Source organism: Schistocerca serialis, chromosome 9, assembly GCF_023864345.2.
Source record: "Schistocerca serialis cubense isolate TAMUIC-IGC-003099 chromosome 9, iqSchSeri2.2, whole genome shotgun sequence".
Classification (NCBI taxonomy): Eukaryota; Metazoa; Arthropoda; class Insecta; order Orthoptera; family Acrididae; genus Schistocerca; species Schistocerca serialis.
In genome coordinates this window covers 150590099-150616795 of record NC_064646.1, presented here as the reverse complement: position 1 = coordinate 150616795, position 26697 = coordinate 150590099, and positions in this window count along the sequence as shown.

Below are 26697 nucleotides of genomic sequence, written 5' to 3'. Positions count from 1 at the left end.
GATTATTGTGTCTTTTAAGTTTGTATGTTACTTACATGTCATCCTCATTAAGGGTGTTGGTGACTGCATTTGGACCTCTCCTTTGCTTTTCTTTCCTTATTTCGTCAGTTTTGCATTTCTGGTAGTATGCACAATGTTCTATTTACATTAAAAAAGGATAAGCTGATTTAGAACTAATTGTAGGTTAGGATGTGAGTAGATTAGTGTTATTTGTAACTGGTAATGTAAATTACGGAAGTAGCCTGCAACAGCTGCTTTATCTATTCGTGTGTAACTTTTCTTATTCTACATCCCTGAAGGTTCTGTGTAATGATGCAATTTACAGAATAGCATGTGTGAATGAATGAATGAATGAATCAATGAATGAATGAATGATAGGATCTATTTCCATACTGTGTTCAGCTGTAACGATTTTGTCACCTGTTGCGCACTCTCTCTCTCTCTCTCTCTCTCTCTCTCTCTCTCTCTCTCTCTCTCTCTCTCTCTCTCTCTCTCCCTCCCCCTCCCCCTCCCCACCTCCCCCTCCCCCTCCCCTTCCCCCCCCCCCCCCCCCCCTCCCGACAATCGTGGCTTATTTACTGTTTCTTTATTTGGTATCTGACAGATGGTATTCTAAATTCATCTCTTGCCTTCATACTGTATGTTATGACCGAGCAAGGTTGTGCAGTGGGTAGCAGATAAAACTCGCATTTTGGGGAATGACTGTTCAGAGTCATGTCCAGCCCTCTAGATATAGATTTTCTGTGGTTTCCATAAATTGCTCCAGGTAAGTGCTGGGATGGTTCTTTTGAAAGGGCATGACCAATTTCCATACCAATCTGTGAAACAATCCAAGCCTGTGCTCTGTCTTGGATGACCTCAATTTTGATGGAACATTAAACCCTAATCTTCCTTCTATCCTTCATGTACAAAATTCCTATTTATATTTCTGTGTACAACTGGATGTGCCATTTTTATGTAGTAACTCAAGAGTTAAATGAGAACATCTCCAATGCTCTCCCATATTGTCAGACATTTTCTTTGCTCATCTACCGTATATTTTCAGCATGATACAACCCTACAATAGTCATATTCTTCTGTCTGTAGCCTGCTTAAATGGGCTGGATTAGTTTCCCTTAACACTTCCGTGAGATAATGTTGTTTTATGGTACTTCATTAACGGATTGAGAGCAGTTTGATAGAGCCGCATTTCTCCCTTGCAGAAGTTTTTGCCAGTTCTAAGGAATATTTCTATTATATGATCTGTTTGTGATAAAATATTTTGCATAAAATGTGGTCTATGGCATACGTTCTGTATCAGTGCTATAATATGTTAAGCAAAACATATATTACGTTTTACCTATTTCTCAAAATTCCAAATATTGTAAGGTGAAAACTAGACTCAATTGCACAATGCCTTGCCAATAAAATTTACACATTCCACATTTGCCTTAATAAAAATGGTTAGTTATTGGTTATTTATGTGTAAAATTTTTGTAATATTTCAGGTTCCAATGTACCCCTTAGACCCAGAAAGAGCAGCAAAAACGTTACCTAGTATCTTCCGAATAGGACCATCTTCAATACGAAAAGCAGGTTTGGGTGTGTGGACAACTACTTCACTTTCGCCACGTACAGTATTAGGACCTTTTGAAGGATCTCTTACTGATACTCCTAATGACGAAAGTTATTGTTGGTTGGTATGTATACAGTACAACTACTGTAACTAATATGACAATTAATTGATCATTTTAAACTGCAGGCTTAATTATTGAAAGAAGTATTTCTGTCTTAAATGTCATCAGATTCAGGGGCAGATTTACATATAGGCCCACTGAGCACGGGCCTAGGGCGGCACCTTAAGGGGAGTGGCATTTTTTGCTCTGTACTCATTTTAACCTTTGCAGTTTTAAAATAACTGCACTTCCAACGACAAAATTTTTTAATATTATTAAACAGCATGCTAGTTTAAATAAGCCTTAAGAACAAAATTTGAAAATACAACCTTGGTAACTGAATGGAAATTGAACATTAGATTTCTGTCTGGTATTATCTTCATGATTGTTCAAAATATTTTGAAGTAAGCTGTCAGGACAGTAAACTACAATACAAAGTTTGAAACGTTATTATTCCAAGAATGTTGTTGGCTTCTACTTAACTGTACCATATTTTCCCCATGAAAATACTGGAACCCCTTGAAAAGCTGTGATAAACCAATCAGCAGTTTCTTAAATACTGTAACATGTATGGTCCTCAGTATGTAAAACACGACTCTCCTTAAATTTCTTGTAGAAATTACGAGGAAGTATCAAGTCAACCCTCCATTACTGTAATTAATGTGAAAGCTCTGTGGTCTTCAGTATCTAAGCTTTGATTTAATGACACCCGTTTAACAAAACATGTTGATACTAGGAATGTTTTACATTTTTAAACACATGTTTATACAAAAAGAACATAAGCAGAATATCTAATAATATGTGAAATACACTTAACAACAGTTTAAAAATTTTATTTATTTATATACATAGCTACTTTTTTTGGCAGAAAAAAGACTAAGAAATCACCTTTCGTTTGTCTCATTTATTGTGCCTGCATGATATCAAACTACCCACTCTGTGCAATTGAATAGTACGTGGCATTGCAAATTTTATATTAAACTTCTTAACTAAGCATTTTTTCTTCGAGAAAAAGCTATTTTTATTTTACGTTGGAACAATAGACGCATTTGCATGTAGACATAACAGCAATGTTCACACAAACGACAACACACCACATCAACTGCCAACAAGACTACTTAAACTCTGTAGTCTGTCTTCTATGCCCACAGAAACCAATAAAATGTTATAAGAACAAATGGGATAAGAGTCAATCCAGCACACTTCACTGCAAGAAATTGCAAAAATTATTGCTTTTTAAATTAGACAGTGTCAAGAATATTCAGAACATATTTGCGCCCCGGCTAAAATTCCGGCGATGCGGGAAACAGAAGCCAAAAAAGGGACTGTCCCTTTTTCCTTAAGAGACAAATTCCAGCTGGCAGGTGTCTTCTACTGTTCACTGACAACAGAGAAACAGGTGACAATGAAATTAAATTATTCTGTATGGTCATTTCCTCATAGCACTATTACATCGAGTAATCAGAGTTGGTCAGGTCATTGCTCCGTGTTTAACGCTCGAGTGGTCGTGTGGATGACATTAGTCACCTACTCTTCTTTGAATTACCACCGTTAATTTGTTTTGGCAACAATGAGGATCAGCTGCCGGGAGTCCGCAGGGGAGGGGCTGAGACACATTGTAGCCACACCTGTCAGTTGAAATTTGCCCTCCGCTAAGAGCAGTTGCAGTTTCTTTTGCCTGGATGACATACGCCATCCACACGACCTTTCGTGTAAGTATTTTTGACTGATGTATTCCTTCAGTATTTCACTTACTTAACACTTTTTAGCGCACATTACATCATATATTTCTATCTCTTTTTTAGTTATTTTAGTGTTTTATTTCAGTAAAACATAAAGTGTCCATCATGGCAGAAAGAAGTTCAGACCCAAAAATTTAGATAAAGTGGCTGGAGGAATGTGATTCAGATGAAGATCCTCTAGCCTGCGAGAGTGACATCAGTGACTGTGATAGCGATTATGTAGCATCAGAGAATCATAGCTCTGAGACAGAGCAGGAGGCAACTGACTTTGAAGAGAGTGGTGAGGACAGTAATTTAGTGGAGTTTGAAGGTATTAATGGAAGGACTAAGTGGAGCAAAAAGGTGCCCCAGAAAAATGTGAAAATTCGATCACATAATATAATAAGCTGATTACTGGGGCCAAAAGTCAGAGCTAAAGATGCTAAACCAGAAACAGATGCATTGCGACTATATGTTGTTGATGGAATAATCAGTATCATCATGAAATATACAAATTTGTATATCCAAAAAAGTAAGAATAATTTCTCCAGAGACAGGGATCCTCGTCTCACTGATGAAATTGAAATTAGTGCCCTGATTGGAATTATTTTCTTTATTGGTTCTCGCCATTGTAGCAGAACAAGTACTAAAAAATGTGGGATAACTCCAAAGGATGTAGAATAGAAGCTTGCTATTTATCAGTGAGCGAGCATAGATTTCATTTTCTGGTGTGCTGCCTCCGCTTTGATTACTACAGCAAGAGAGCAGACAGAAGTAAATCAGACAAGCTAGCCCCAATTCGAGACCTTACAGAACAATCTATAAAGAATTTTCAGTGTTATTTCACACCAGGCGACTACCTCACAGTTGATGAACAACTGCTTCCTTTTAGGGGGAAGTGTCCGTTCTGGCAGTTTATTCCAAGCAAACCTGCCAAATATGGAATAAAGGTATTCGCATTTGTAGATTGTAGAATGACGTACATGATGAATTTACAAGTTTACTGTGGAAAACAGGAACCAGGGCCTTATTTATTTAGCAATGCTGGAAAAGATGTTGTCCTTTGCCTTGCCAAACCAATTTATAGCTCTAATAGGGATATTACTGGTGATAATGGATAAGTTAAAGTTAGATATAATGGGAATTAGTGAAGTTCGGTGGCAGGAGGAACAAGACTTCTGGTACGGTGAATACAGAGTTATAAATACAAAATCAAATAGGGATAATGCAGGAGTAGCTTTAATAATGAATAGGAAAATAGGTGTGTGTGTGTGTGTGTGTGTGTGTGTGTGTGTGTGTGTGTGTGTGTGTGTGTGTGTGTGTGTATATATATATATATATATATATATATATATATATATAGTGAAGGGAGATGAAAAAGGAAGAGAAGGAAACGTAATAGGTGAATATGGAATGGGGCTAAGAAATGAAAGAGGAAGCCACCTGGTAGAATTTTGCACAGAGCACAACTTAATCATAGCCAACACTTGGTTCAAGAATCATAAAAGAAGGTTGTATACATGGAAGAAGGCTGGAGATACTGACAGGTTTCAGATTATGTAATGTTAAGACAGAGATTTAGGAATCAGGTTTTAAATTGTAAGACATTTCCAGGGGCGGATGTGGACTCTGACCACAATCTATTGGTTATGAACTGTAGATTAAAACTGAACAAACTGCAAAAAGGTGGGAATTTAAGGAGATGGGACCTGGATAAACTGACTAAACCACAGGTTGTACAGAGTTTCAGGGAGAGCATAAGGGAACAATTGACAGGAATGGGGGAAAGAAATACAGCAGAAGAAGAATGGGTAGCTTTGAGAAATGAAATAGTGAAGGCAGCAGAGGATCAAGTAGATAAAAAGATGAGGGCTGCAAAATACTAACGCGGATTCTTTACAGACGAATGGAAAAACTAGTAGAAGCCGACCTAGGGGGAGATCAGTTTGGATTCTGTAGAAATGTTGGAACATGTGAGGGAATACTGACCCGACGACTTATCTTAGAAGAAAGGTTAAGGAAAGGCAAACCTACATTTCTAGCATTTGTAGATTTAGAGAAAGCTTTTGACAATGTTGACTTGAATACTCTCTTTAAAATTCTGAAGGTGGCAGGGATAAAATACAGGGAGCGAAAGGCTATTTACAATTTGTACAGAAAGCAGATGGCAGTTTTGAGGGTCGAGGGACATGAAAGGGAAGCAGTGGTTGGGAAGGGAGTGAGACAGGGTTATAGCCTCTCCCTGATGCTACTCAATCTGTATATTGAGCAAGCAGTAAAGGAAACAAAAGAGAAAAGTTCGGAGTAAGAACTAAAATCCTTGGAGAAGAAATAAAAACTTTGAGGTTCGCCGGCGACATTGAATTTCTGTCAGAGACAGCAAAGGACTTGGAAGGGCAGTTGAATGGAATGGACAGTGTCTTGAAAGGAGAGTATAAGATGAACATCAACAAAAGTAAAACGAGGATAATGGAATGTAGTCGAATTAAGTCGGGTGATGCGGAAGCAATTAGATTAGAAAATGACACTTAAAGTAGTAAAAGAGTTTTGCTATTTGGGGAGCAAAACAACTGATGATGGTCGAAGTAGAGAGGATATAAAATGTAGACTGGCAATGGCAAGGAAAGCCTTTCTGAAGAAGAGAAATTTGTTAATATCGAGTATAGATTTAAGTGTCAGGAAGTCATTTCTGAAAGTATTTGTATGGAGTGTAGCCATGTATGGAAGTGAAACATGGACGATAAACAGTTTGGACAAGAAGAGAATAGAAGCATTTGAAATGTGGTGCTACAGAAGAATGCTGAAGATTAGATGGGTAGATCACGTAACTAATAAGGAGGTATTGAATAGGATTGGGCAGGAGAGGAGTTTGTGGCACAAGTTGACTAAAAGAAGGGATCGGTTGGTAGGACATGTTTCTGAGGCATCAAGGGATCACCAATTTAGTATTGGAGGGCAGTGTGGAGGGTAAAAATCGTAGAGGGAGACCAAGAGATGAATACACTAAGCAGATTCAGAAGGATGTAGGTTGCAGTAGGTACTGGGAGATGAAGAATCTTGCACAGGATAGAGTAGCATGGAGAGCTGCATCAAACCAGTCTCAGGACTGAAGACCACAACAACAACAACAACAACAACAGCAACAATAGGTTTTCCAGTATTCCTCTGGTGAAAGCATTACTTGAAAAAAATATTATTTATATTGGTACCCTGAAAAAAAAGGGTGCTGCCAAAATAGTTTCTACCAAATAAAAAGAAGCAACTGAATACTTCTGTTTTTGATTAAAAAAAAAAAAAAAAAAGACTTTTGTTTTGTACACCCAAAAAAAAAAAAAAAAAAAAAAATCTATAATTCTGGTATCTACGATGCAAGAGGATGATTCAATTGATGTATCTACTGGAGACAAAAAGAGAACCCGAAATAGTCACTTTTTACAATAATACAAATGTTGGTGCCGATTTAGTGGGTCAGCTTTGTGCAAACAATTCGGTGGCAAGGGACACAAGGGGATGACCTGCCATTATTTTCTTCGATCTTCTGAACTTGTTTGGGATGAACGTACAGTGCAGTCAAACGAGATGATTTTATAGAATTATTTTGCTGGGAGCAGATTTCACCCCAAATACGATGACGCCGAAAATCCTCAGGTGCCAGTCGAAGTTAGGAAAAGAGGTGCTCTTTTACTCAATACAAAAGAATCAAAATTCACACTGACCTACAAGTTCAAGGGGAAGATGCCACATCTGTGCTCGAGCGAAAAATAAAACTACGAGAAGATTGTGCTCAAAGTTTCTAAATTGGGTATGCCCAGTCTGCAGCTCATTGTCTTGCGGTAGCGTTCTCGCTTCCTGCGCTGACTGAGTGAACGTTGTCTTCATCATCATTCATCCTCACTACGGTCGGAGGAATGCAATGGCAAACCACTTCCACTACGACCTTGCCTAGTTGGCAGTGCGGGTCTCCTGCATCGTTCCCTACACACCTCAGAGTATGGGACATCATCAACATCATCATCATCATCATCATCATAGTATAAAGTAGAGAAACTCAGTGGATGAATATAGTCATCCACACGATATATTGTGTAAGTTTTTGAGGCGTGACCACTGGAGGGTTAAAGGAAAAATCTGTGTTCTCGTGTTATTTAAAGTAAAAAGCTGTGTGTTCATGTGTGATGTAGTACGATTGGAACTGGATACAGTCTTTCTTTCTTTCCTTTTACAATTTTTTCTATTGTTTTGACTGTTGGTTTACAATTTGTAAGTGCCGTAACATGAATAACAGTGAAAAAAGCAAACGTGCAAAATTAAGTGTGGCGGAATTTCGGAAATTATCGAAGGAAAGGTGAGAACAAGAAGCCAATGTTCTAAAAGCGCTTGGCAGAGTAGATGAATTTTTCGCAAAAAATGTTGCTGGTTCAACTTCAAGTAGTACGGATGGTATTTCTGGCACTGCAGCTGTTGTAAAAGAAGTACGGTAAATACAGACGAAACAAAAGTTAAAAATGAAGAAGAGCAAATTGTTCCTTATTTCGAGTTTCACGAAAAACTAAGTGTCGAGTCACATATTACAAAAAGAAATAACATCGTTAGTGATGATCCTGCAGAATGGTGTGTCAATGAATCAACAATCGACATTCTCTTACAACGTGGCATTAATACTGTAACGGTGATTTTTCTAATTAAAGATGATCAGTAGGCGATAAAACCAGGTATTTGAACAAAAATGTATTTTACTGTAAACGTTTAAATGGTGAATCAACTTTGCGTGATTTTCTAGTATGATCCTGTAGCACCGGTGCTGTTTTTTGTGCACTGTGTAAATTGGTCGGAGGTAAGGCAGCTATTGCTACTAATGGTATTGCAGATTGGAAAATATATTTCTAATATTTTATCTCATAATGAGAATTCAATTGAACACAAAAATTCTGAGTTATCACTCTTAACAAGAAAAAAAGTGACTTGGAACAATAGATAGCCATTTCGAGTCGTATGTTGAGACAGAAAAAATGTACTGGCCCATTCAGTTGAAAAGGATGTTTGCAGTAGTGAGAGAAGCTAACAAGTCGTGGACTTCCCACGTGGACACGTTGAAACATTTCCATAATCGTCAATTTATGACATCTCTTGAATTTATAGCCAAGTTTGATCCTTTTCTCGCAGAGCACATTGATCAATATAGAAATCCAGGGCAGGGACACACAAGTTATCTTTCTTCAACAATATGTGATGATGAAATAATAGAGCTTCTTACTGAGCAAATAAAAAGAATTGTCATAAGTGAAATAAAACAGGCTAAATATTTCTCTATAATAGTAGATTCTACTGCGGACATTTCACATAATGATCAGTTATCTTTCATATTAATATATATGAACGAGTATGGTGAATCTGTTGAACGTTTCCTTCTGTTTTTACCAAACCCGGGACAGAAGTCTGAAAGCTAGCTGAGGCCGTACTAAAAGTCCTGCCTACAAATTCTATTGTATTACTGACTGTAAAGACCAGTCATATGACAACGAAAGCAATATGTCAGGAACCTACACTGGTTTGCAGGCACGCATTAGAGAACGAAATCTGAAAGTGCATTATGTGCCTTGTGCAGCACATTCTCTGAATTTAGTCAGCACTAGTGCTGAAAGCTGTTGTCAGGAAACATGTTCATTTTTCAGTATAGTGCAAAACCTTTATAATTTTGTCTCTGCTTCTGCACAGCGCTGGGATAAACTTTTTTTTCTTCCGTGAAACCAGAAAGCAAAACAGTTTATCAAAAACACATTGGTCAGCAAGAGAGAAAGCGTGTCTGTCTATATGAAAACTGGGAGTGCATTATCAGTGCCCTCATGTATATTGCCAATAATACGTTTGAAAAACCACTTGTGCGAAATGAGGCTTCAGCTTAATTGAATCTACTCAGTAGACCAGAAACAGTATTCATGGCGACAGTTTGTGAAATGTTCCCACTACCTTGGGAAGCATTGTAATTACTATTGATGTTAAAGATTGCATCGAATAGTAATATCGGCACTTACCAGAATTAAGCACATGTTTCTTTGTTGCTGGCTAAGGAATGCTTAACCTAAATTCCTTTGGATGTAGGTTGCTGCATCTGGTCTTCCTATATGTGTATGTTGCAATAATAATAATCTGCAGAATTTTGAGTCATCTTCATTTATTCATGAAAAATACAGAACATTTTCAAAGTCCAATCGTTCCATCGACACCAGCCACGTGCATTCAACTGCTGTTCCAACTTCCATCCAAAACACATCTCCCCCAAAGAACAAAATATTTACAAAACATTAACAACTTTGGAAGATTAATGATTTAACCACTAAAATTAATACCAATAATTCCACTAAAATTAATATCAATAACTCTGTCACACTAGAAGATGCATAATTAAGATTTGATTAACAATTGGCATAAAACAAAGTAGACACTAGGATCTGCACATAGTAATTGGAAGGGTAGAAATGGGAAGGTGGTTCCGTTTCATTTGGAAGGACATACTCCAGAGATTTAATAGTGTAAATCTGAAATTGCAAAGTGTAAATATTTATTATTATTATTATTATTAATTCCTTTAACTCCTTATGTGGAGCACAGGGCTGCGACAAAGGATTGCCATCTTGTTCTGCCTTCTGCGAGAATCTTCATTTCTTCCCATCCTATTCCTTGCTGATGGCCTTCTGCTTCAACTGACCGTCTCCATGTCATTTTGGGCTGGCCTCGTCTCCGTCGTCCTTGCGGGATCCAGTCAAGTGCTTCTCTCGCAATATGTTCATTTGATCTTCTAAGAGTATGTACTAACCATCTCCACTTCTTGCTTCTGATTTGCAGCTCAGTTGGCTTCTGGTTTGTTCTTTCCCAAAGAGTTTAGTTAGAGATGACATTTGGCCACCGTATCCCCCAGGATGTTCCTCAGGCATCTGTTCTTGGATGTCTGCAGCTTGTGAATTAACTGTTTTGTCACTTTCCATGTTTCACATCCATAAAGGAGCACAGATTTTATGTTACTTTCAAATATCCGCAGTTTGGTCCTCAGTGATATTTCCTTCGATTTGCAGATAGAATGTAGAGTTGTAAAAGCTCCCCTTGCTTTGTTGATGCGGCTGTTAATGTCCTCTGTTGCACTGCCATCTGGTGTAATCGTGCTTCCAAGGTAGCAAAACTTACCCACCTTTTCAATTATCTGGTTCCCAATCTTAAGCTCTGAAGTGCTGTTATCATTTGCCCGCATGTCTTTAGTTTTTTGGGCGTTAATTTTCAAGCCAACTTCCTTCGCTGCCGATTTTAGATCTTCTAGATTCTTTTTCGTGTCATTGAGGCTGTGGGATAGAAGGCAAAGGTCATCTGCAAAACCTAGGACTTCTAGATGTGTCCCATTGCTACATTTTATTCCTCTCACTTTATCTATTGCTTGTGCCATTACAAGATTAAGTACTATGTTAAAAAGTATCGGTGAGACCATGCAGCCTATCTTAACTCCTGTTTTCACTGCTGTTGGATCTGAAAGCAGACCTTGGTGGATGAGCAAGCCTCTGTTCCAATCATTTGGTACTTGTTCATTCATCCATATGGCTGTCAGGAATGGATGTAAAATTTCTGCTGTTACAGAGGGATCTGCTTTAAGTAACTCTGGGTTGATGTTGTCCCAGCCTGGAGCTTTTCCGTTTTTTATTTGTTGGACAGCTTTGGCGATTTCTTCTCTTGATGGCTCATCTACCGTGTTTACTCAAATCTAAGCCGCACCTGAAAAATGAGACTCGAAATCGAGGAAAAAAAATTTTCCCGAATCTAAACCGCACCTGAAATTTGAGTCTCGAAATTCAAGGGGAGAGAAAAGTTATAGGCCGCATCTCCAAAAAGTTGGTCCATTGTAATATGAGGCACAATTTAGGTCGAATGAATGACGATACAGCTACAGTAGTTTGGTTCGAGTCGTAAGCTTAGCAGTTAAGCTTTACCTGGTGCTCCATCCGTATTTATACGGGTACCCTTCCTTTCCCACGTGCTTCGTCTGGTTTGAATTGATTGCTTATTTTTCTTTGATCTGATAAGCGCAGTTTTCTTTGTTATAGGTGTTTACATCACTCTAAGCTGAAAATGCATTACTGTACTGTGTCATGCATTGTTTGTCACATTCTGATAGTGCGTGTTTATGGCCTGTCGCCGCTCGCGGCATGGCTTGCTTTTTTGTGCGCTACTGCTGCTTACAATAAAAAAAAGAGAGAGGAATCATCTCATTAGCGAAACAATGGCAAGAAACTGCATTTGTTGTTACTTACACTGCTGCTTTATTTGATAATGACCAACAAGAATCAAATAATAGACTGCGTATGATAGAAGATGTTCTGAACGAGAGTTTATCAAAAATTTTGCCCCGTTTGAAAATCTTTGCAGGACCCTCTTTAGTACATTACATTCTACACAGAAATTAGAGTCATCTTAGATTTAAAAATCTAGTCAATTGCAGTGCTTCATTTCTGACTTTATCACTATTAAGCATAAGAATAATACGACTATAAACATGACACGATATGTATATTGTTCCGCGTTTGCTGTTGTCTCACTCTAGTTTCGCAGTTTATTAGGCAGACAGGATTTAAATGAGATAGCAGCAAACATGGCAAAATGTTTATATTCGTATTATTCTTATGGTGACGAGAATACTGCATGTGATTCACAATTTATAAAAGTTCCTATTAGCAACCATCTCTTCTCACAGATAGGAAAAAAATTCAGAACGTAGAGTTGGCCATATTGAAAAACATTCTAAGCAGTCTTGCCAGTCAGATTTTCATAGTACATTGAAATGCTGCTACATTCGAAGATGAACAATACGGAATTTGTGTTTTCTTCATTGGATAATGTATGAAAATGCAGTGGTCGAAACTCGGGACGGAGTAAAAAGCTGCTCTTCCACCTTTTTTTAAAAAAAAAAAAAATTCCTGACGCAGAGGTGTTGGCGCCAGTATTTATCTTTGTGCCTACAAAGCATGCCTGTGTAGCGCTACATATATTTGACAGCAGAAGTAAGTTGTGGCGGCACCCACGAACATTTTTCAGAACTTCCGCGTGCTTTGCACTCGATTCTAAGCCGCCGCAGGCGGTTTTTTGGATTACAAAAACCGGAAAGAAAGTGCGGCTTAGATTCGAGTAAATACGGTATGTTAATTGGCATATCTTGTAGGAGTCCTTCCCCATCCACATTCAGCAGAGTTACACTTTCACGGTTCAGAATGTTCTCAAAATGTTCTCTCCATCTCTGCACTTGGTCTTCTCAATTTGCGAATAGTTTTCTTTGCTTGTCCTTGACTAGCATATCACTCCTAAACTTCTTATTTGATAGTTTTCTTGTGATGTATAGTGTCTTGTTATCACCTCTGTTAGCTGCTACCTCTGCCTTAGCTGCGAGATACGGTACTAAAATAGTGCATGAATTATATGAATCACTTGTACATTTTATTGCATCTCTTCATGATATGTTTGGCTATTATGAAAATAAACCCATGGAGATTGTGACTGATTTAGACTATGAATGCACCTATAAAAGATCACGAAAACGCATACTTCATGATGATGAAGAAGCGGACTGAAGAAGTTTTTCTGACTGGAAGGGAAAAATTTAGAGTTGAAACATTTCTCCCAGTACTTGACAATTTGTACGCTGAATTAGTGAGGAGGAAGGAAAGCTATAGAACACTGTTGCACTCCTTCACAGTTTTCAGTAACCTTAAGAACAGTTCACATGACGATATTGCCGAATGTGCAGAAAAACTTCAAGCATCATATAATACAGATTTATAGCCTTCCTTTCCTAGTGACTGTGTACATTTCGCGGAACTTTTGAAATCTTCTGAGATTAATGATGTACCAGTCGAAATGAGTAAATTTTTACGAAAAAAGAGGTTACAGTCCGTGTTTCCGAATGTTGACATTGCTCTTAGAATATTTCTATGTATGGCACTTAAAAATTGTTCAGCAAAACGCTCGTTTTTGGCTCTTAAAAGACTGAAATCGTTCATGCATTTTACGTTGTCTGAGGAGAGATTGAACGCCTTTTCCATTCTTCACATCGAAGACGACCCCCTAACTGATAACCGTGTGAACTGTGAAGATATGATGAACGAGTTTACTGCCGTCAGGCCAGAAGCAAACTCTGCTGATTGGCGAGTTTGTTTATTCATATTAGTTTTAAAAATTTGAGATTATAATATGATCTTTATTATAACTTGGAGCACATTCATTGGATTTACAAACTACATACTACCTGTTTATTTTATGATTGCTGATGGCAGAACGCAGAACTAAACCTAGTTTACGTGCGGACATGACCGAAGGCGCCCGGGAATACTAAACAATACCCGAATGACCCAGGCCGCTCGGGGCTGTACTGTCAAGTCATACTGTAGTATATTACAACTGATGCGTATTCTTGGCGATTTGAAATGTAAGAAAATATACGTTATTGGAGAGTACGCTCCGGTGAAAAAGTGTTAATAAATAACATAGTTCAGTTCTGTTGATAAATACGTAAAAGCTATGCTAATACCATTAGAAAGAGCTATGGTGAGAGCAGCAGCTGTTCAGCCCTTACATGGATAAAAGGTATTGCGTGCACTTACTATGCAGCATCTAGCTACACAGACCCGAATCCTATACACGTTAAGTATTAGATTATAAATACAATATGATTTTTCCACCCTAGTCTGTAAAATTATGTAATAGCAAATCCAGTTCTGTGTTTGTTCATCTGTATTTAGTTATTAGTTCGTACACCAAAAACTCTATCTCATTTTCATTTTTACACTTTCCTATAGATTTACGTATTAATACTGACTGTGTTTTTTTTTTATCTGCTACACATTCTAGGTATTTGCTCGTAAAACGAGAGTTTAATTTCAAATTTTGAACGCATCTCTGTAAAAGTACTTATTAATTTCTAATGTGTGACATGTTGGCTTCAATTTTTAGATCATAACACAACGTTTTTATTTTTATTTGCGACGGTTTTGTGTAAAAGAACACAATAAAAGTGAATGTATAACAAAAATCCATTGTGTCCTACATGCTCCGCTGAATTTTTAGGCCATAAAAGAAAAATTATTTACCTTGTGTTCCTGTCTGTTGTCTTTCGACAGAAGAGTGCGGTAACACGATGCAGTTTTAAGTTTGTTTTATCAGCTGCCGTACACAAAGTACAGTTCAGCAGTTCAGGAACCATATTACATTTTGATTGAGCGCGACGAGACCACTGACTTGTCCTTCAGAACAACGAATAGCAGAGTACGGAAACAGCTCACAGCACTCCCACCCAAAATGGCAGCTGTGAAGTGATCGGGTAATAGTTATTATTTAAGACATGTTATTATTTAAAGCATATAATATGGAGTGTGTAGGGGCCAAAATTTTTAAATCCGTCACTGTTCTGTTTATATAAAGTAAGTTTACCATAAGCAACAAAACTTGTATCATTAGAATTTCGCAGGCCCTTAGCATATCTGCAGCTTACTAAATTTTGGCTCTTTAGCCATCCTTGATGATCAACCTAATGCTAGTTCAGCAAAATAGAGAAATAATCATGTTACACAGGCTTTTGTGTTAACATCATCACAAGGAATTTAGTTAAATATGAGATTAACAATTCTGTCAGAAGTCCTTCCAGGATGAAGTGTGCTGTATTCCTTGGGGACATAATTTTTACGAAAACTTAAATAGTTCTGTATCCACTTTAAGTGACAGCTTATTTATGTAGTCTCTCTTGTCTTTTTCTTGCAGTTCATGCTATCCAATTCTATTGCACACAGGCACACTTTGATTTATTTTATACTGTTGTTTACAGAAGCATGCGGGTCTGGCAGCAATGTATGCTCAGATATAAGGTTAGCATCTGGGATTTTGGGAAGCTTGTCTGGTTGAGGTTTGTTGATGATAACTTCATGATCTTGACGCATAGCCAAGACACTCTTTTCTCATTTCCCTACAGCCTCAATACGTTCTCTCCCATTTCCTTCACTTGGTCCTCCTCAGCCCAATGTGTTACCTTGTTCAACTGTGATCTCCACCTCTCTGGTGGCTCCATTCATACTTACATCCATATTAACCCCACTAACTATCAACAGCATCTGCATTCTGACAGCCATCATTCCTTCCACACCAAAAAATCTGTGCCACCAGTGGGTGACACATCTATAACAATTAGAATTCTCTTGACCAGTATGCTGAAGGTCTTACTAAGACCTTCACAGTTAGGCATTATCCCCCAAACCTAGTCTGCAGACAGATTTCTCGCACCATTTGCTCTCGCACTCCTAATACTCCCACCACCTGTAAGAACCAGGTGCAAAGGAGCACCGCCTTTATTATCCACCATCATTCCAGATTGGAACCAGGTCCTTTCCCAGGGCGTAGACTGTCCTACCATTATGCCTGGAAATGAGGGATGCCCTATCCACAATCCTTACCACCTCCTAAAGTGGCCTTCCGCAACCCATCCAGCCTGTGAAATGTCTTGACCGATCTGAAAGACCCACACAGCCCCCTTCCCATATAGTCACACCCCTGTGGGAGAACCAGTTGCAACATGGCTGATACATCCACCCAACTTTCACAGGATTGTTACTATCATATCAGAGGCAGGGCCACCTGTGAAAGCAGTCCCATCATGTACCAGCTATGGTGCAGTTCTTGCATTCTCATTGGTCATTTTTTTTCTGCCTCCTGTTTTTTAAAAATATATTTAACCTTCTACTGGTTCAGAAAATAATTTACCTTCTGTATTTGCAGTTTTTTGTTAGTGTCTACTGAGTGGTGTGGTGTGGTGTGCTCCACTTGTTTTCACGTTTGTGGTGGGAAAAAATGGTCAGAGTGCAGTGCAAGTTTCAGCGTGGATAGCTAAAGGTGTAATCTATCATGTTACGCATTAAAGACTAGTTCGGAGACTGTAGTTCGACCTTGAGAGGTCGTTTTTCCATGATAGTGAATGTATTCTTGCGTGGCACGTTGCAAGTTTCTTCAGCAGAACGGGAGGCTGTTGTCTTCTCTGTGGGCTGCAATGCTTAGCGCTTTCTGCTGATGGCGCGGAGTGCAGCGGGTTGCAGTGACGTCAGACGCGAACGGTGCTGACAGCCCGGGTTGTGGCGGGCTGATATTGTGAGCCACAGCTGTTCATTGCATCAGGCGTCCCAAACAGCAGCGGATGCTGTCTACAGAAAGCTGGCTGCAGGTACTGCGCTTAACGGAACTCGTGGCACTCGGTTTAGAGATGAACTGCATGCGCAACGGATCAAGAATTTGGAAATCGGCTGCCGTACAGCAAATTTCATCCAGTGCATTTGCTCTTTGCCTCACTCTGTGAAGCATTTGGGATGTGTGCATGAGCTGTTGACTAAGTTAAGTTCCACGTCCGCGAGTATATGCGGACACTGGAGCATACAACCTGGTTCACACTGGCGGCAGCCACTGCTACTTTCGAAAATGCTGAACGTCCTCCCAGAATCAATGTGATCTACAGATCAGTTGGAGGATGTTGAAACAGTGATGCGACTCCAACGGGCAGGAGCACGGGGGCAATGAAACTAGTGGTATCCAGCGAATAGTTAATTCCCAAAAGAAAGAAAATGGAAACTATACTGATAAGCACTGTAGATGAGACCTTAGCAGAGTTCCAGAATGAACTAAAACAAAAAAGGGCATCAACCACAATTACATTGCAGGTTAGAGAGAAAATCTGGGCACTAGCACTAGGTCAAGCAAGGCTTTATGGACAAAATGAAGAGCTCAGAACTGAAAACGTCAGACTTGGTAAAGAACTAGCAGTTGAAAATGCACGAGATGCCCAGGAAAGCATTCTGTGCCTGGAACAAGAAATAGCGAAACTCAAATCCGAAAATCAGAGACTAATGTGAGAAAATAAACCCCTCTCACTCTCATTTGCACAAGGTGTGGCTGCTGGTCCGATTGCAAAACCAAAAAGCAAAGTGCAGGAACACATTCAACAAACGAAAGCCCCCCCCCCCCCCCCCCACGCCCACCTGTGAGTTCGAGGTTAGAATAGGTCCGAGGTATTCCTGCCTGTCGTATGAGGCGACTAAAAGGAGTTTCACACGTTTTGGCCTTTATATGATGGTCCCCTGTAGGGTTTTACCTCCATTCTTCAAAATTTTCCTGAAGAGCGAGCCAACTGGGGAATGGCGCCTTACAACGTGCCTCGTGTCCATTGTGCATTGAGATCTTTAGCCCACTTTCTCGTCGTCGCATTGCAGTTCTGCCCATTCTCCATTTCTTGGGCGAGGACAGCTTCTTGGGTGCGTTTTCCATCATGCACTATGCAGTGTCGCTTTCTGTGTCAACGATGACCATGGACTTCTTTACACCTGACGTGCAGCACGGTAGCCAGTCCGTTGTGGCGGGGCTGCCATGTACCCTGTTGGTTGTAGCCCCCTTACCACTCGGGGGGTCTCTCTGCTGATGCCTACGCCGTTAACTCCCCAGGTATGCCAAGGGGTAGATGCCCATCTCCCTGGGGCATCGGGACTCTTGGCAATGGCCATCCTGCCAGGTGGGCTTTGCTGTGGCTGGGTGGCACCCGTGGGGAGGCCCACTGCTCAGAGTGGTTGGCATCAGGGCGGATAACACACGATGAAGCTTAGTCCATCATCTCTTGCTGGTGGTGAAACACCAGCAGTCTCTAAGTGATCATGAGCTCCATTCGATGCACAAAAGTACGACCCCAAATCATTCTCCTCACTGGCCACACCATGGGAGATGTCAGTCTAAGGATGGCAGAGGATCTTATTTGCCCTGGTATCATGTATGTTCGAGAGCTGATGGGGAATCTTTCATGACAATGAAGTCTCAGTTTTTTGTTGAGCATTCAGAGGACAAGTTTGGGGAGGCGTAGGGCGTATCCAATATGAGATCTGTTTCAGTCTTGATCTAAATAGCATCCTCTGCCCAGTCACAGGAGTTACTCACTTGTGACAAGCTGGGTGATGTTTCTGTAACCATCAGGCCCCATAAGAGCTTAAATATGGTCCAGAGTATCGTATTTCACAGAGACTTTCTTTTGCTGCTCGACGATGAGCTGTGCGCCAATTTAGAGCGGCGAGGTGTACATTTCGTCTGGCATGTACTGGGGTCTGAAGGATAATCAGGTTGCCACCGGTGCCTACATCTTGGCCTTGGAGGATGATACATTGCCCGAGAAGGTGATGGTCTACCGGTGTGATGTAAATCCCTATATCCCTCCCCCGATGTGGTGCTTTAAGTACTGGAAGTTCAACCATATGTCTTCCCGCTGTACTTCCAGCGCCACATGTCGAGATTGCGGACGCCTATCACATCCCAATACTTCATGTGCCCCGCCTCCCATCTGTGTCAACTGCAGAGAGCACCTTTCGCCTTGCTCAGCTGACTGCAGGATTCTCCAGAAAGAAAGGAGAATCATGGAGTACAAGACCCTGGATAGACTGACCTACACTGAGGCTAAGAGGAAATTTGAACGCCTGCATTCTGTGTGTATGACATCGTTTTATGCCGCCGCTACAAGAGTTCTTCAACATCAGCTCCGTAAACCCAGGTCACATCTCAGAGCCGGAAGACGACACCTGCCCCCTTGATGGTGAGGGGCATTTCCCTCCCTGCACCACCTACTTCGGGAGCAAACCCCCCCAACCATTGGCAACAACCGTCTCCACTTTTAAACTGGAGAAGCATAAGTCTTCATCTTCTCTCACTAGGAAGGGGTCCCTTGGGTCATTCCCTTCCCAGGTTTCTTCTAGTGGGAAAGATGACACCCGCCAGTGGCTGTAGAGCCTAAAAGCAGCTGGTCATAGGGCTTCACGCTTATCCTCAGTCCCGGAGACAGAGCCAGTGAAGTCCTCCCAGCCCAAGAAACCCAAGGACACCCCAGGAACAGGGAGAGATATCCAAAAAGAAAACCCCTAAGACGAAGGAAATTTCAGTGGCACACACACCACCACTACCTACAAGCTCTGCGGCTGAGGATGGGGTGGAGATTTTGGCATCCGCTGAGGACCTATATCTCGCCAGACCCTCAGACACAATGGATATAGACTGCTCAGGCAATAAATCGGTGGCAGCAGGTGGTTCTGAAGCATAGACCGCCTCATTGAATGTTCCATGTCTTCCTAGTCTCACAATGTCGTCCTCCAGTGGAATTGAGGCGGTTTTTTCCACCGCCTGTCTGAGCTACGTCAACTGTTCAGCTTTACACCTGCTATCATTGCCCTCCAGGAAACCTGGTTCCCAGCAATGCTGACCCCTGCCCTCCGCGGCTATAAGGGATATTACAGGAACCGTAGCGACTACAATCAAGTGTCAGGTGGAGTTTGCGTTTATGTCCTAAACTTGGTCTGTGGTGAACAGTGCCCCTTGAAACCCCTCTTGAAGCTGTGGCTGTCAGAATAAGGACGACACAGGAAATAACTGTCTGCAATGTATATCTTCCTCCAGATGGTGCAGTACCCCTGAATGTATTAGCTCTACTGATTGATCAACTCCCTAAACCTTTCCTACTTCTGGGAGATTTTAATGCCCCTAACCCCTTGTGGGGTGGTCCCATGCTTACTGGCCGAGGCAGAGATGTCGAAACTTGACTGTCCCAATTCAACCTCTGCCTCTTAAATACTGGGGCCACCACACATTTCAGTGTGGCTCGAGGTAGTTACTCGGCCATTCATTTATCATTTGCAGCCCAGTACTTCTCCCGTCTATCTACTGGGGTGCACGTGATGACCTGTGTGGTAGAGACCACTTCCCCATCTTCCTGTCACTGCCCCAGTGTCAGGCACACGGGGGCCTGCCCAGGTGGGCTTTGAACAAGGCGGACTGGGGAACTTTCACCTCTGCTGTCGCTGCTGAATCTCCCCACACGGTAACATCAATGTGATGGTTGAGCAGGTGGCTAGCACAATTGTTTCTGCTGCAGAAACCCTCGCTCTTTAGGGTGCCCGAGGCGTAAGGCAGTCCCTTGGTGGTCGCTGGAAGTTGCTGAAGCAATTAAGTCGCGTCGGAGAGCTCTACAGTGGCATAAGCAGCTCCCTCCCCTGAAGCACTTGACATCCTCTAAACGGTTCCCTGCCCGTGTTCACTACCTTATCAAACAACTGAAGTAGGAGTGTTGGGAGAGATACGTCTCCACCATTGCGTGCCCAAGTATAGGCAAAGGTCAAATGTCTTTTCTGGTACCAGGCCCCAACAGCTGACCCCATTGTTACCATAAATGGCGAGTTATGTACCGACACAAATGCGATTGCCGAGCACTTTGCTCGAGCCTCTGCATCAGAGAATTACCCCCCAGCCTTTCGCACACTCAATTGGCGGCTGGAAGGGAACGTCCTCTCATTCACTACACACTGCAGTGAATGCTATAATGCCCCATTTACAGAGTGGGAGCTCCTCAGTTTCCTTGCACATTGCCCCGACACAGTTGCTGGGCCTGATCGCATCCACAGCCAGATGATTAAACATCTCTCACCTGACTACAAGTGACATCTTTTCATCATCTTCAACTGGATCTGGTGTGATGGCGTCTTTCCATCGCAATGGCAGAAGAGCACCATCGTTCTGGTCCTCAAACACGGTAAAAACCAGCTTGATGTGGATAGCTATCAGCCTCATCAACATTCTTTGTAAGCTACTGGAATGTACGGTATGTCGGCCGTTGGGTTGGGTCCTGGAGTCATGTAGCTTGCTGGCTCCATGTCAGGGCGGCTTCCGCCAGAATCGCTCAACCACTGATAATCTTGTGTCCATCAAGTCTGCCATCCAAATAATCTTTTCCAGACGGCAACACCTGATTGGCATCTTTTTTGCCTTACGTAAAGCATATGGCACGACTTGGAGACATCATATCCTTCCCACATTGTGTGAGTTGGGTCTCTGTGACCATTCCTGATTTTTATCCAAAACTTTCTATTGCTGCGTACTTTCCGTGTCCAAGTTGGTGACACCCATAGTTCCATCCATATCCAGGAAAATGGAGTCCTGCAGGGCTCTGTATTGAGTGTCTCTCTATTTTTAGTGGTCATTAACGGTCTAGCAGGAGCTGTTGGCCCCTCTGTCTCACCTTCTCTGTATGCAGACGACTTCTGCATTTTGTACTGCTGCTCTAGTACTGTTGTTGCTGAGCGGCGCTTCCAGGGAGCCATCCACAAAGTGCAGTCATGGGCTGTAGCCCACGGCTTCCAGTTTTCAGTTGCAAGGTCGTGTGTCATGCACTTCTGTCGGCGTCTGGAACTCGCACTTTACCTTGATGATGATCCACTCACTGTAGTGGAGACGTATCAATTCCTAGGACTGGTTTTCGACACTCAATTGACTTGGCTTCCTCATCTTTGTCAGCTTAAGCAGAAGTGCTGGCAGCACCTCAGTGCCCTCCATTGCCGAGCAACACCAATTGGGGTGCAGATCGCTCTATGCTGCTGCAGCTCTACAGATCCATTGCCCAATCCCAAATTGAGTATGGGAGTGCGTTTTATGGTTTGGCAGCGCCTTCAGCATTGCATTTACTCGACCCTGTGCACCACTGTGGGGTTCGATTAGCGACAGGAGCTTTTAGGACAAGTCCTGTGACCAGTGTACTGGAGGAGGCTAGTGTCCCTCCACTGCAGATCAGACGTGCACAACTGCTCGCAAGTTTTTGCTGCACACATTCATATTTCCCCTGAGCATCCGAATTACCTTCTCATTTTCCGGCCTGCGGTGGTCGATCTCCCGCATCGGTGGCTCAGATTGGGGCTAACAATTGTGGTTCATGTGCAGTCCGATCTCTCCGAACTGGAGTTCTTACCTTTACAACCTCTCCGCGAGGTCCATTCACATACACCTCCGTGGTGTACGCCTCATCCGCAGCTTTGTCTGGACCTTTTGCATGGCTCTAAGGACTCTGTTAATCCCGCCGCTCTCCGCTGTCACTTCCTCTCGATTTTTGACGTTTTCTGGTGCTCTGAAGTGGCTTACACTAATGGCTCAATGGCTGATGGTCACATAAGGTTCGCATTTGTTCATGGAGGACATATTAAGCAGCACTCCTTGCCAGTTGGCTGCAGTGTTTTCACTGCAGAGCTGGCAGCCATATCTCGTGCTCTTGAGTACATCCGCTCATGCCTTGGCGAGTCATTTCTCCTGTGTACTAACTCATTGAGCAGCCTACAAGCTATAGATCAGTGCTACCCTCGCCACCCTCTTGTAGCGTCCATTCAGGAGTCCATCTATTTTCTGGAAAAGTCGCGCCATTCTGTGGTGTTAGTGTGGACCCCAGGGCATGTTGGGATCCCCGGCAACGAACTTGCTGACAGGCTGGCCAAACAAGCAACGCGGAAACCGCATCTGGAGATAGGTATCTCCGAAGCTGATCTGTGTTCTGTCTTACACTGCAGGGTTTTCCGGCTTTGGGAGACGGAATGGCATAACAACACCCACTACAAACTGCGTGTCATTAAGGAGACTATGAATGTGTGGAAGGCTTCGATGCAGGCCTCTTGCAGGGAATCAGTTGCCCTCTGCCAGCTCCGCATTGGCCATAGAAACAATGTTGATCGACAGATCTGGTAAGACTAAAGAAGGATTCATGGGACAAAGGAAAGTACTACCAACAAGCAAAGACAGCTCCTGAAAGACAGATAATACTTGATATGTATTGTGAAGGTAAACAGAAATACCAAAAACAACTAAAGACGACAAGGCAAGACTACTGGACCAATTTTGTAAAAACACAGCTACAGAATGACATCTGGGGACAATCATTCACGATAGAAACAGAACGAGTTAAGACACCGACAGTTCTGTCAACACTAAAACAAGCTGATGGCACAATGACCAGAGAATGGAGAAGCACAGCAGAATATCTTCTGAACAGGCTCCTCGCAGATGACGACCCCACACAAGACGAGCGACTCCATGCTGACCTAACAGAGCGCATGAGGCAACCATACATCAGTGACAGTGTAACCATACCATTCACGAAAGAAGAAGTCATGACGGCATTCAGCAGGCTTAAAAACCAAAAAGCACCCAGCCCAGACAAAATACTTTCAGAAACATTAAAACAAACAGTAACACAAATCACACCTTTTCTTACTAGTATGTTCAGCAAGGCACTACTAACAGACGGAATTCCAAACCTCTGGAAAACTGCTAATGTAGTAATAATCAGGAAATTGCAAGAGTTTCAGGGAAGGTAGTTTATAGAAGACGCCGTTAACCAAGCACGGGCAGTTACAAATAGCATCAGCGACAAATATGTGGCCGCCATACTAATCGACATAGCCGGGCCTTTTGACAACTTGCCAGGTTAAGGGAAATGAGGCTATCAGCTTCTCTCTACAATAGCCTCCTCGACTACTGCAGAGGCAGAGTGGCGGAGTGGAGGGCAGGTACACGGAAGATTATCAAGTGAATAACAAAGAGATGTCCACAGGGCTCAATTTTGTCTGGGACATTGCAATCGAGCCCTTGCTGAACACCCTGGACAGTGACGACAGGGTAAGAGGTGTGGTGGCTTACGCAGAATAATACATAGCGGTGTCAGTCAACTCGAGAGCAGCACTAGAGACAAAAGGCACGCAACTCCTTCAGAAAACTAACAGTTGGTGCAAAGAAAATAAATTAAAAATAGCTCCCAACAAAACTGCTCAGAGGGACACTACAGAGGAATCCAATTCTAAAATTAGACAATGCAAGCATACAGAGGAAGCAAGCCACACACATCTCGGAGGAAAAACCAGACTTTCACCCATCATGTAAAATTGACAATTGAAAAAGCCTCCAAAATTATGCACAGACTAACAAGACTAAACACAACTCAGTACAAGTTACCTATTAAGACAATAAGGACGTACCACATTGCGATATTTGAATCCGTCACTTTCTTTGCTGCAAGTGCTTGAGCTTTGACTGAACATACAGACTAACAAGACAATTGCAAGATGAGGTCAATGTAGTGTACTCATGATACTGAGCGGAGCCTTCACCACCACATCACTAGAGGCACTTTGCGTTGTGATGGGGAACTATCTTGTAGACATAACAATACGTTCTAGAGCTGCACTTTACTGGCTTAAGAGTGACAGGCTCAATAAAGTCACCGAAATTACAGAAACCAACATTATGAACAAAACACAGATGAAACAGTGGCAGACTCAAACATGGTAGAGAAGGTAGGATGCATCCAACAAGGGATGCTGAGTACACACTTTGTTTCCTGATGTACATAAAAGACTACATGTTGGCCCAAGCCAGGGGATGGTCCATTTCCTGACAGGCCACGGGCTGTATTCGGTACATTTAAATCCTATGGGACTAACTAATGATGAAGTATTCGTATGCGGAGAAACTGGGACACCAGAACATGTCACACTGTGTGCAACACTCTAGCACTAGTGAGATCTATACAGAACGACAATGACATTGCCAGAATAATACATAACCCCGATGACAGGGACACAATAAATAGCATAGCCAATATTGCATCGAACTCTCTGCACGAAGAACACAAGCACCAAAACCCATATGGGAGGAGACATAGACAAAGCACGAACAGAACAAACCACATGGGAGGACGTAACCAGAACCACAAATTCCGAAACCAAGGAAGGAACACTAAGTGAACATGACTCAGAAGGGATCAACATGTAAGGGACCAAAACCAACAATGCATGATGTTCCACACCACAACGCAGTCACAAACAACACATCAATCATAAAACAAATAAACACCGGCACCACATACTAAGACTGTAGTAATAAGGTAATGTTGCTTGGGAGGAGAAGGCTCGAAGAACTTTCATTCCGAGGCTCCTCCTCCCCAAGGACATACTGCATAGTGTTTAAAGTATAATGCACACAAGCATTGTGCATCGTATTGTATTCTCTTTTCTATGCAAAGCTACAATCATTGAATTTTATATATCAGTAATGTATTAAGTTATTTAAGGAATAATGCATTCAAGTAGCAACGAACTATATTCTATTTCTACTAACAAATTACAAACATAAGTGTGTTTCTCATGTAAAGCTAAAATTCATGTATTCCATGTATGAAGTGTTCAATCAGTATTTAATGTGTATAAACTGTGTAAACATACATTAGCACAAACCATTTCAGATTAGAATAGCTCGAGGTTGTACTGAGACCTTCTCATCTGAAATAGGTAGAAATGGGCCATTATCAATCAACAGGCTACTTAGACTATATTACACATCCAAATACAGCATATCACTTCCCTCTACCTACTGCAAATTATTTTCACCACACTCATTGTATTACTTTTTTTTAAACACGTTTCTTGTAGTGGCTATTTTCGCAGCAGCTGTATATAAATTGCAGTTTTTTTTAAAAAAAATGCCTTTGCATGCTGCACATAAAATTTTGTATTTTAATTTATTCTCCCAGACGCATTTTGCCCTTTTTACAAGGCATCTTGAGTGGTGTCCTGAAATAATACATGATTTGTCCTTTTTACACATAGGTTATGGTTTCACATCTAGGTTCTAGATTTAAAAACAGTTCCTTAACGTTTTTTTATGAAATGGAAAGGTACTTACAGGTAATTTTTAATTCATTGCATCTAAACAAACTGCTTGCTTTTCCTCATCTGGCAACCAGGCGGACATCATACAGTTCACTTTTAGTTCACTGTTTTCGTTGCACATCACTGTAACTGCCATCTTCTTAATACAGACATTCATTTGTTTTTCTAAGTATTGCCAACTGTTTTGTGAATTTATATATGTGTGTATTAGAGAGGAAGAGAGATATATTTTTTTTAATAATAATAATAATAATTATGAGAGGAATCAGATGTGTAATCATTTGTTGGGGTTTCCGTCTATTATATGATCAATCAGTATAAACAGTGAGTTGTTAATCATATTTACTTGGTTATTTAGTAGTTGTTTCTTTTCAGCCTTTGTTTTGTATATATAATAATTTTCCTGTAATGTTAGGAGATGTCTTTCATTATTTATTCTAATTATTTTCATATCATTTTCTCTTTAGTAGATTTGTGGTTGTTTTCTCTCAAATGTTCTGCAAAAGTTGAGTGGCTCGTTCCATATTTCCATGCTCTGATATGTTCTTTGTACCGGGTGTCAAATGTTCCGCTGGTTTTTCCTACATACCTTTCATGACATGGGTTGCATTGTAGTTGGTATATTCCTGCTTTTTCGTAGATATCTGTGTTTTTTGTTATTTTTGGAATTTGCCTTTAGATTGAACTGTCTGATTTGGATGCTATGTTTATCCCTTGTCTTTTTAAAATGTTTGTTATTTTATGTGTAAGTTTATGCTT